This window comes from Pleurodeles waltl, chromosome 2_2, assembly GCF_031143425.1.
Source record: "Pleurodeles waltl isolate 20211129_DDA chromosome 2_2, aPleWal1.hap1.20221129, whole genome shotgun sequence".
Lineage (NCBI taxonomy): Eukaryota > Metazoa > Chordata > Amphibia > Caudata > Salamandridae > Pleurodeles > Pleurodeles waltl.
Window position 1 is genome coordinate 21212967 of NC_090439.1, and position 11520 is coordinate 21224486.

At 41.6% G+C, this 11520-nt stretch overlaps 1 protein-coding gene across 6 annotated transcripts in view; it reads right to left on the bottom strand.

Moving 5' to 3' along the window:
• The window catches only part of ZNF516 (zinc finger protein 516), a 353996-nt gene that overhangs the window by 211559 nt on the left and 130917 nt on the right, over positions 1–11520 (bottom strand). The window lies entirely within an intron of this gene.

An 11520-nucleotide genomic window follows, 5' to 3' on the forward strand; every position in this document is an offset into this window, starting at 1 on the left:
GCCTCTGCAGGATGGCTGTATTAAACGGACTCTTTATGGACATGTTGTTGCTTCTTATCAGTCTCTGGCTACAATTTACAAACTGTATTTTGCTCTTACTTTCAAGAACACCATGCACAACTTTCAAAAAGTTCACATTGTTTGGCTTGCTTGATTAACAGACCTGGGAAGCGAGACTTTTGATATAATTCTAAGGACATTTTACAGGGAGCGTTCCATTTTCCAGCCAACTTGCAGAGGGCTCTTCAATGTTTTAAAATGTTTTTCTCCATGTCAACCACACTAATATCTGTATGACAATAGTATTTCAATGTCTAAAAAGTTCAGTACAGATCTCTTGATACATCTTTGGATAGCCAGTGAGTAAAATTATAACTCACTAAAATCTATGAAAAGCATTTCTGTGACTTTACTCAAACCAACTCAAGTCTGCCAAACTCGTAAAATATATATTTTTAAAGTGTAACTAACAAATCTGTGGGGATTGCAAAAGTTGCTTTAAGGGTTACACCATGTAAATTAGTAAAACAAACACAGAAGAGTCTGCTGACCTGAACTATGATGTCACTTGACAGTAATTCCATGGCAAGGTTTCAATGTACAACTTTGCTGAACACATCCTGCTTAAGTGTCATCAATGTGTCGCACAACAAATCAACAAACCTACATTACTCCTTTTGAAACAAACCATCAAATTACTACTCTTATAAACTGTTGTGATACACCGTTCGATCACTGGCAGAAAGGAGAGGTAAAAAATTTTTTTTTTGATATTTTCTAAAAATACTCAATAAAGAGACTGACCACAGGTAATCTAAGACCTATTTCTAATAAACCCTCATTATACATCCTTTCAAACATTGATTACTCACATAATCGCTATAACTAGACTGCTCTCTCAACCATGAGATGACTCAAGAGAATTCAGCCTCAAGATTACTTTTACATATAAAGACATGCACCCACAGCTCAGCTCCCCTGCCGTGAAGGCCATTCACTGATTACCGGTCACAACATAATCTTCATTCGAACTATTGTGTAACAATCATAAAACAATATACGATAAAGATCCTGAGTTCCTTCAGGTGGAAATCAACAAACACTCACTACCGAGGATACCTGTCTTCCAGACAAGCAACGTAATTTATCATTCCACCTACTAAAAGGAAAACAATTGGGACACAACTTTCTCCACACAGGATGCCAAATTAGGGGATTCCCTTCTGGCAAAAATAAGAGCCACTGACAACCATTCTTGACTTAGGAGAATGCAACTAGTCAAAATGTTATGCAAGAACTCAATCAATCATACTTGCCGACAGATCTTCCTCTCACTTGGTCCCTCTCTAATTAAATGTAAAATAAAAGTACTATCACATACTAATACCCCCTTCTTTTTTATTATCACCTGCTCAAGACTTCAGGAAATCTATCAAGGTACCTCCCACTATATTGCATGATCTCTGTAGGATCTCTGAACAAAACAAAATGGGCTTTGATTAATGTACATTAGACCAAACATCCCCAGCATGCTCTGCTCCCCTTATTTAACTTCAAACAGCATGTTCTTATTCAACTCTTACACAAAACTGCATGTCCCCTGGCTTACTTTTCAACATGTACTCATGTGAACTGCTCCACCTCTGCCCATACCTCTAACGCCTTTACCCTAACAAACAGGTAATCAGTTGCTGATAATCTATCAATATTCTAAGCTTTGTGTACCCTAGCTATTCACTCCACCACTCATTCACACAAACTAACGTAACTTCCGTCCCCCACTAGCGATGCATCCGATTCCACCACAAACAGGCCTGGAAAATGCCTAGAAGGGTTCCTTCTGACAACCCTGAGTAAACTCACTAAAAACACTAAATTTACTGCTGACTGGGTTCCGGTGGAACATGCCATAAAGCACTTCATCAGGGGTAGTAAGCGTCATATGAAATGCATTTACAGCACAATACAAAGTTTTGGGTCTCAAACTGAGATAACGCATATTAAGACACTCAACTATATCAAATTCTAAAACAGAAAAAGGCAGACAAATACAAAAAAATAACTTCTCATACAAAGATCGGGTCTCGGTTTTGTTAAAAAATATGTTTGGAATGTATACATTGTATGGCAGTATAACCACTAAAGATGTACAGCCTTCCAGTGCTGGCACAAACTCCATTACATTTTTTAAAAAGTCCGCTGCTCATCAAAGCGGGCTATGGGCTGGTACCTAATTATTGGAATCGTCAAATCTATTTTTACTCTGCAGTCATGCACATGGCAGGGCCGTAAATACAGACCAGAGACGGCGTCAGAACCAGCTCCGGTGAGTGGGAGGGCGAAGTTTGTCTGCAGCTGGCCTGCACATGAACAAAAAAACATACTTCCCCGCCATATCTGCTCGCTTGCAAGTCCAAGTGCTTCTGAAGGAAACGGAAACCTCTTTAACGACTTCATTCATACTTGTTTTATTTATATTTTCTCTCTGTTTTGCCTTTTTCCACTTTCAGTTGCTGCATTTTAAACGCATAACAGTGGCGGGCGGTCACACCGGGTTCCATATAGGCATTTCTGACGGGCGAAAGAAAGGGAATGGAGCACAAAGCTGAACCAGTAGCCGAACCAGTAGCATAACAGCTTTCTTGTGGCTGCCAGTGGTAAATTATGCACACTTGTGTGAAACTGGAGCCAATGAATTTAGCTCACGAACTCAGACTACTGTTACTAACGCCCTCTCCGCCCATCCCCCTCGCTCGTATAAATCCTCAGCTTGTTGGATTTGCTCAGCCGAAATGTTGTGAACACATGTGCAAGGTATTGCTAAGGAAACTCGCGAGCCAGTCTGAAACAGTGCAGGAGTCGCGACGTTTTATATACACAGGGCACAAGCACCGAGAGCCTGGCAGGGCCTGGTGCTCGAAGATTCTACCATGAGCACTTAGAGAGCAACCGAAAGGCATTGAACGCCTGTGAGTGTTGAATGTGCCTGGGGTACAGACTCTATACAAATGTTATTACAATATTACCTCTTCTTGAGAAATATTATGGCACGCATCTGTGTCTCCAGTGTGTAGTTCAGTTGGAAACAAATAAGCCAGTTATGAACCAAGCAGCAAAATAAAAGGGCAAAATGGTGCAGGGTTCTTAGAGCTTTCAAATGTCCCAGTTTCGTGGGTGTAGCTCTTTCTATCGTGTTTTTTTCTTTGCCTTGTGGTAGTCGTAGACCTGAATAATCGCTGGCACAAAAAGATTACAAGTAGTCCAAAACGTTAAAAAACATGGATGTCACGAGCTACTTGCACATAAAACTGGGAGACTACAGTGTCCCTTCCCAGGAAAACCATGCCAAGGCACCGATAATTTCTAGGCAGTTGGTTTTAGGACGTGGGTCTCAATTCCAGCCATGGCACTTGACCAAAAATAATGTGAATCTTAAAAAATCATTCGAATTCCCTGTGCCTCCTGAAATATATATGTGAAATGCAATTGTAAATTATGAAATGCAATACCCCACTCAAAAGATATAAATCTACACTTGATGTACATGAGCTTGTATCATCTTCCAGTGTGCCCCATAAAGTAGAGCGCCCCACTGAACCCAATCTATGTTCACATTTTATAAATATAAACATACAATGCGTCATGGGAGTGGGCCAATGTCACAAATCTTTCCCAAGAGCCCCTGCTTCTCCTCTCTGGGTGACGAGGACAAAAGCAAGAAAATCCGGTGACATTCCCATGCACATCACCAGAAATGTAAGTGGAGAAAGGGCAGATACACTGGTGAGCACACAGGGGAAAAACTGTAAAGAATTCTGCTTGCATCCTCAGCGTAAAGATGTTATCCCTTTTCATAAAGGCGGCACAGCTGCTCCCCTATCCCTCCCAGAATAAATGTCCGAGAGCAGACAAAGGATGCTCCATTCAGTCAACCTAACTAACCACATTTCTATGTAGGGGGCCACTATGTGGTGGGTCCACCGCCGTCTTTTCATGCTTTTCAAAATGTATGTGACCACCAAAGCTACTTCACGCCTTTGCTGCACCACTACATTCCAGAGGCAGCTGGGTAACAGCCACCACACCATCATCTCCCACTCCAGAGCACAGGCTGCAGGAATACGTTTGTCGTCCTCGTAACACACTGGGTACATTAAATGCCACCTTTTTGCCGTGAAAAACCATTAAATACCCAGTTTCCTGATATAATGCAAACATTTAACATTCCAAAGAGACATATTAAAACAATTAAGTATATGAATTTCATAAGCATTGTGTGTTGGTATTTGACTGTATATATGTTAGCAACATACACATTCATATTTATATGTTATCATAGGTACAGTTCATTACATAAAGAAAATATAGAATATAAACCCATTTAGAGGTACCCTTAGAATCAACGTGTCAAGTCAAAATTCCTCATTTGTGAATGGCAGCAGGATTCTTAATACACTTGGTGACATAAGTATCCTGTAGCACCAATCCTGATAGATTACAGCAAGAGAGTGATGTGACAATATTGATTATGGTCCCTAGTTTGCATGGAAAAGGAAGGCTATATTATTTACTGATTGGGTCAAGACTTGGCTTAAAAAAGTCAATTTTTCTATACTGGCGTGTCCATCTATCTCTTAGTACAGTTTTTCCTTTCTTGATGTCAACGCGTTTCGACTTAAATCATTTGTGGGTCCCCTAAGGAAAAGAACATTGATGTTATGTCTCTGTGCAATACAATTGTTTGCATAAAATCCGTTCAATTTGGGTAATTAGTCTTTATTTTAGTTCTCTCAGGTCTAAGCCACTGTCAAACCCCTTTCTTGTTTATATTTCTTCCCTGAAGCACCAGGGCAAGAGCTTCTTGTATAGTCAATATGTTTGTAAACACTGTTTTCAGGCCTGGAGTTACCTTGGAAAAGATGCTACACAGTATTTGTGTACTACAGTGATTGCCAATTACTACTCCTCTTGGTTCCTCTGCGTTTAAGACTCATGTCTGTGATTATGGGTTTACCTGACAGAACGAGTTAGTAATCTGACCAACAGTGTGCATTCCAGCACCACTCCAGGCTGTGGGTCTGGTTCTTTGCAGGGAAAGGGACTGAGTTCTTAGTAAACCAAGTATTCTCTCTACACACCTTATTCACCCTTTTGGCAGAGTAAGTATGTCCAGTGCAGCTTTAAATACAAATGAACTAAAAAACTCAATTTTTCTCACTCCTCCTTCAACACACTTTGCAGTAGGTTACGCCTTCAAAGGCGAGCATGTTTTGTAAAGAAGAGACTTAAAAGGGATCTTCGGATGATGAGCTACCATGTACAATTTTGTCTGCGCCTATTTCACATTTACACAGCCATGCAGAGTTTTGCCCTTGGCTTGGCCTGGAGTTGTCTTCCTGACCAGCACTGCATTTATAGACCTATTCAACAGTAGTAATTCCTAGTTTCACAGAAAAAATCACACATTCATCATTTTTGTTTCAGCCAATTTGATAACACGGCTATCTACCAGCACCTCTGGCCACAGCTAGAAAATAAGAAAAAAGAGAGGCTTAGGAGGTCCATTTTGTATTTCTTTTTCATGCTTTATCCTTCTGCTGTCGTAATCACACCGCGGTGATAAATAATAGCGATACACTGGCAATCAACCGGAAAATTACTGTACCGCTGTGATGGAAAATTAAACACTTTTTATACTTTATAATCTATGTTCAGCTTCTGCACTAACATTTCGCAAACCACTTACCAGACACCTTTCCAAGTGATCGACACATAAATAAATGCCAGATCACTTACACCTCGCAGCTGTACTTACTGCAAGGCAAAAGTAATTCTTGGAATATAGGCCGAATTTAAGAAAAGTGGCGCTGCATCTAATGCAGCACCCCCTTTATTGCACCCCTTAGCGCCCCCTACTGCCACCATGTGTGCACCGTATTCTATATATAGTGTACCATGATGCAGGGTAGGTGCAATAGCATCAAAATATTTGACGTTATTGATGTACTGTGCAGGATTAGAACCAAAATGTTGGCACCAATCCTGCAGAGTACATAGAGGCCCACTGAAAACAATGGTTTGCCCCCTTTTAGCACCTGCTTTGTGCAGGTGTTTAAAATAGCTGCTAAAAATGGCGAAGTGGAATCTCTTAGATTCCACTTTGCCATTTTTGCAGTCCAGCTAATGGGGGAACGCCTCCATGCATACATCATGCCTGTCGAAAGCATAATGTGGTTCATGGGATGACAAAGTGGCGCAATGTCTTCACTACGCCACTTTGTAAATATGGCGTGGCAAATTTGGCCACCCTGGGACACATTAGTGTCATAAAAAATGACGCTAATGTGGCACAAGGAGGCGCTAGGCCCTCTTAAATTTCGGCTGCAGTACCCAAGAGTGACTGTTTCTTCTGTATACAACAGTTTAGAGGAGAGGAATTGTTACATTTTAAAGAGGACTGTCAATTTTTAGGATATCGCTACATTTGCCTTGTGGCACACAAGGTGAGGGCACTGATATCTTTCCAGTTAGACCCTTACTTGCTGCATCATAAGCAACGTCTACAAGGGCTTTGTTCTTGTTAAGGAAACGAACGCTCAACTAAATATCCCCGAGAAGCTTCCAGTTTTACTATCCATGCCAAGTTATACTGATAAAGTTATTGTCCACACTGTCCCAAATGAAATGTGCTTTACAACAACAATCGTGTACATCGACGCACACAGCGAAGGCAGTAACACATGTTGTTGTAAGTCCTGCTATCGTCTCCTGTAACAGATCTCAAGGTCACATTCCAGTGACTCTGCCTCTCCTCAACAACACTCAGAGAAGTCTGCAAAGAGCTGCCTCCCCCAGTATTCGCCTGTAACTGCTCCTCACAATGTGTTTCTCGTTACCCCCATGAAGCAGCAGGCAACCCGCTATGCAGGAGTGGATTTTGCACCAATGTGAAAAGAAATATGTGTCCGTAAACTCATTCTCTGTCATATTTGTATGATGGAGCTTAGATGCCCTGGTGTCAAGTGTAGGAATCGCTGACAGAAGGGTTTGCCACAAGATGGTGGGCAGTAGAGCAGACTACTGCGAGTTCTATGAATTCACCGAGCAGAAGCGCAAAAGACCCAAAAAAAGAGTAAGGGCCAGATTTACAAGACTCTGGTGCATCAGTACTGATGCACCAGTTTGATTGCGTTGCCCCTGCCCCACCTAATGACACAATGTGTGTGCCATAACTATAATACAGCGCACCATGGTGGTCGTTAGGCCAATAGCGTCAGAATGTTTGATGCTATTGTGGTAATTTGTCCCCACTAGCGTCAAAAATGTTGACGCTAGTGGAGCAAATTGCAAGGAGGCCCATAAGTTAATATGGGTGCTTCATTTAACACCTGCTTAAATGAGGCATTAAAAACAAGGCCAAAATGGTGCAGTGAAATCTTATAGATTTTACTGCACCATTTTTGCGGGCCTCCTAATGCCGGAACGCCCACCTTGCATACACTATGCCGGACGCAGGCATAATGTGGCGCAAGGGGGAGCAAAGTGGCACAATGCATGCACTGCACCACTTTGTAAATACGGTGCAGCGAAAATTGCCACCTTCAGTCACATTAACGAAAAAAAATTATGCTAGTGTGGCACAATGAGGCGCTACGGCCTTGTAAATCTGGCCCACTGTCCCTTCTTCAAAGGCCAGTGTTTTAATGGTTAACCTCTGCACATTTAACAGGCAGAAACAAAGTGTGACGTAATTTGCTATCTTTACAGGTAAGTAAGAGTACCCTTGGACCAGCAACTGCCCTGGACATGATATACATTGACTTGCCTAAATATACCGGCTCACTGGCGCTAATTCACAAAGGCCTAAGTAGTTTCCAAATGGATGTACAAGCCAGATTACATACATACTTTAAGAGTGCTTATATTATGCCTAATTTACAGAACTAAACAGAAGTTAAATGTACCCCACACGTGTGGTGTAAGTGTGACATGTGCCTTATATTAGAATCTCATGCTTCATTACATGAACACAATTCCAACTGCCTGCGCATTAGTACGCACACATTATGGAGTTTCAGAAGAGTCACCAATAACATAATTTGAAATGCATTTTACACTCACAAAGTTGCAAATTGTTGCATAAACGTTGAAGAAGTTGCTTCTATGGTACAGACCAATGGACTAACAGTATGAGTGGGCTTCAATAAACTACCTAGTATCACCAGAGCTTTACATTTTATATATGGAGCAGCTGAGGGCGGATTCCTGAGTTAGACACCATTAAGCACCAGCAGACGATGGCATGCACAGGTAGCCACGTGTGTTTGGTGAAGAAGGCACATAACTGCTGAGGAAATGCCTTCAGAGCCCAAGTGTACACAAGTATTGATATTTCCTGAAAATGAACACTTTAAACTAAGAATATGTCAAATAAACATTTAAAATTTCTACTTTGATTTTGGGCGGGTGGACGGAGTGGCAGTCAGTGGTATAGTTACCACACTAGCCACCTCTTGGTTGTTGGCTGTGTCTCCATGGTGGCCAGACTGGTACAGAGGGAACTCAAATACACAACTCCAGTTTTAAAACAACGTAAATGGCTTACACTCTCTGTGCTAACTTAACGTAAGGGTGTCTGCTTAACACATGGGGCAGTTAATTGTGAAGGCCCTCGATCACCTTGCTCATAGCCAAAGGGTATTCAATGGCTCATTAGGTCTAAAGAGCAGGGAAGTGTTGGGCACCGAAAAGCGGTCACACTGTATCGAAAATACAACCTGCGAACTAGGGGTGGGCAAGGGTTTTGTTTGAGAGATTACAGAGTGGATGTCACCAAACTCACGAGAAACACAAAAGATGCCGCATCTTCAAAGAACGTCAAATAAATTGTAGTAAAATTTGGAAAATGTGTGCTTTGAACTGAATAAAAATCAGTGCTACTGAACGATTTAACAGGCTTTTCACCGTAAAATTCACAGGGAATTGATCCTCATGTTTACTGCCTACACAGAGTACCCGTTACGATAGGCACAGTCCTGTGGAAGCTGGAACACCCCAAAGCAGCATAGTTGGACCTCTGTGGAAACGCATTCACTGCAAATACACAACTGTGGATTTGAACCTATTCAAGAAGAATGTGCGTATGACGGTAGGGCCGAATGTTCTGCAGTAGCTCACCAAAAGGATTGGACTCTAGGCAGTTTGTATCACGTGCCAAAATGAATTGCTAAAAGGACCTGCTTCTTAGAAGAGGGTATTGCAATAGCCAAAAAGAGCCTTATTTTTTGCCCGTCTGGATTAGATGGTGTACAAATACAAAATACAATAGAAACAGAATGAGGGGACATGAACGCAGGCTTGGAATGACATATCGAAAATATTAGGTCAGTATTTTTCTATTTCCGGGATCTATTGAAAGCGTCTTTGGTTTCTTCCTCCCACTAATCCCTCTACGGTCCGGTTCAAAGAGACCAAGGCCATTTCCAGCTTTTGAGACCCTACTGTTAATCATAGTTTTTGGCAAGGAGCCAAAAATATAGCAAGTGTGTAAATCCAGCCCCCCCCTCCCCTAAAAGCCAGTTTCCCAGATCAAACTGCCATCCGACCTCAGATTCTGAGGTTCCTTCTTCCATGAATTAAAGGAGGACCAGAAAGAAGGTTATATTGTCTTCCTGAACACTAAGGTGGAGTGAGGGGCTCAAGCTGTTCTTTGTAAGAGTCCATAAACACCATTAAGAAAAAAAATAGTGGAACCCTCCGTCTGGTAGGTCACATGGACCTCTGGTTTTGAAGTGCAGAAGCTTGGACGATCCTCCACCACTTTATCTTTAGCAAAGTGATCAGTCTTCAGACAACTTCTTGCTGTTTCCTCGATAATCTTTGAGGCGTCCTACAGTTTAATAAACACTTGACAACCAAGCTGTGATTTTATTGTACTATTTCACTTGTCTATTTTCAGTTTCAATTATGCATGTTTTTTATCACTTAACTTTTAAATTTCATATTAGTACAGCTCTGTGGTCGTTTTTGCATGGAAAGTCCATGCTTTCGAAAAACAACAAATAAGTAAAAAAAATACACCTGATCACCCATTTGTGCATTTTAAGGTATTTAGTTTTGCACATCAGAAAACTCGCAGCAGCATTATTCCTCACAGTCCACCATTCAGTGAAAAAAATACAGGTCCTAAATAACCCCACCTTGCTGTGCATGTTTAGAAGGTTGTTTTTAAAATTCCACAAATAAATGGACATCATCCTCTTGCATTGAAGAATGAATTAGATGTGCAGCAAGTCCGTGTTGTGCTCATTGCTTTCAGGGGCGCATTCGGGCTCCTGTCCACTGCTGACACTGCTGTGTAAGACAAGGGGGGTGCTGCAGTACTGTACGTGCCCCCCTCCTAAGAGGTGTAAGCACTTCAGAGTGCTCGGTAGACATTACAGATCAGATCATATGACACAAACTGCAGAAACAGGGTGCCCTGCCTGGGTTCAATCAATAGATGAGAGGAATTTGCCGTCTCTCATTGCTGTAGCAAAGGTAGAAAGAGCAAGAGGGGAAGATAGCAATAAACTGTTTATCTCTGCTTCCTTTCGTGCTGAACTTCTAAACCGTCTACAAAGCTGCCAATAGACAAACCTACTGCCACTTCCTATAGAAAAGCAGAGCAGGATACACGAGCCTTATTAGCCAACATGCTACTGCCATGCAGATGAGCTTTATAGGTTACGTGGTCAATCATCTATCAGGCTGCAAAGGACCTCTAAGCAACTAGGATGACCACATTTTACTTTGACTAACCAAATTCTAATCACACCGTTCTGGGATGTGGTCTTGTGTACTCAACAAGCACTGGCAAAGCCAATAGGTCTGTCATCAGCTGAAAGTTTTCTGCATTTGTCAAATAAATTTGTTTTTTCATATTTGTTGAAAAAAATGAATTAATTGGAGAAGCTGTCATGCCCTTGACAACATTAAAAAACAACACTGTCTAAAAGCAAAATGATGTTTTGTGTCTCAAAAAGCCACATTTCTATAGTAGTCCCTGGCACCTTTCGTGTAGTTGTGCTGTTACAAGTTGTTTTTCTTCGAAGAAGTCTTTTCGAGTCATGAGATCGAGTGACCCCTCCTCTTCGGTTCCATTGCGCATGGGCATCGACTCCGTTGTTAGATTGTGTTCCCATCAGAGGTTAAAGTAAGGAGTGATAGAGTATATAGGTATAAAGTAAGAGATGTCGATGCAAATGTAAATGTATATAGAAATGTAGTAATTTAAATGACTACAGGCTTCCGGGGAGGAGGGAGGATGCATGTGAATCTGCAGCAGAACATGCCACAAACAGATGTACACTGGGTAAGTGACATTTTCCGTTCCATGGCACGTTTAGCTGCAGATACACATGCTGTGCATAGACTTCAAAGCAGTTTGTCCTTCCAAAAAAATAGCAGTGGTTAGCCTGTAGGAGTTGAAGGTGTTTGAAATAACGTTCTTAGGGCAGCTTGACCTACTGTGGCTTGTTG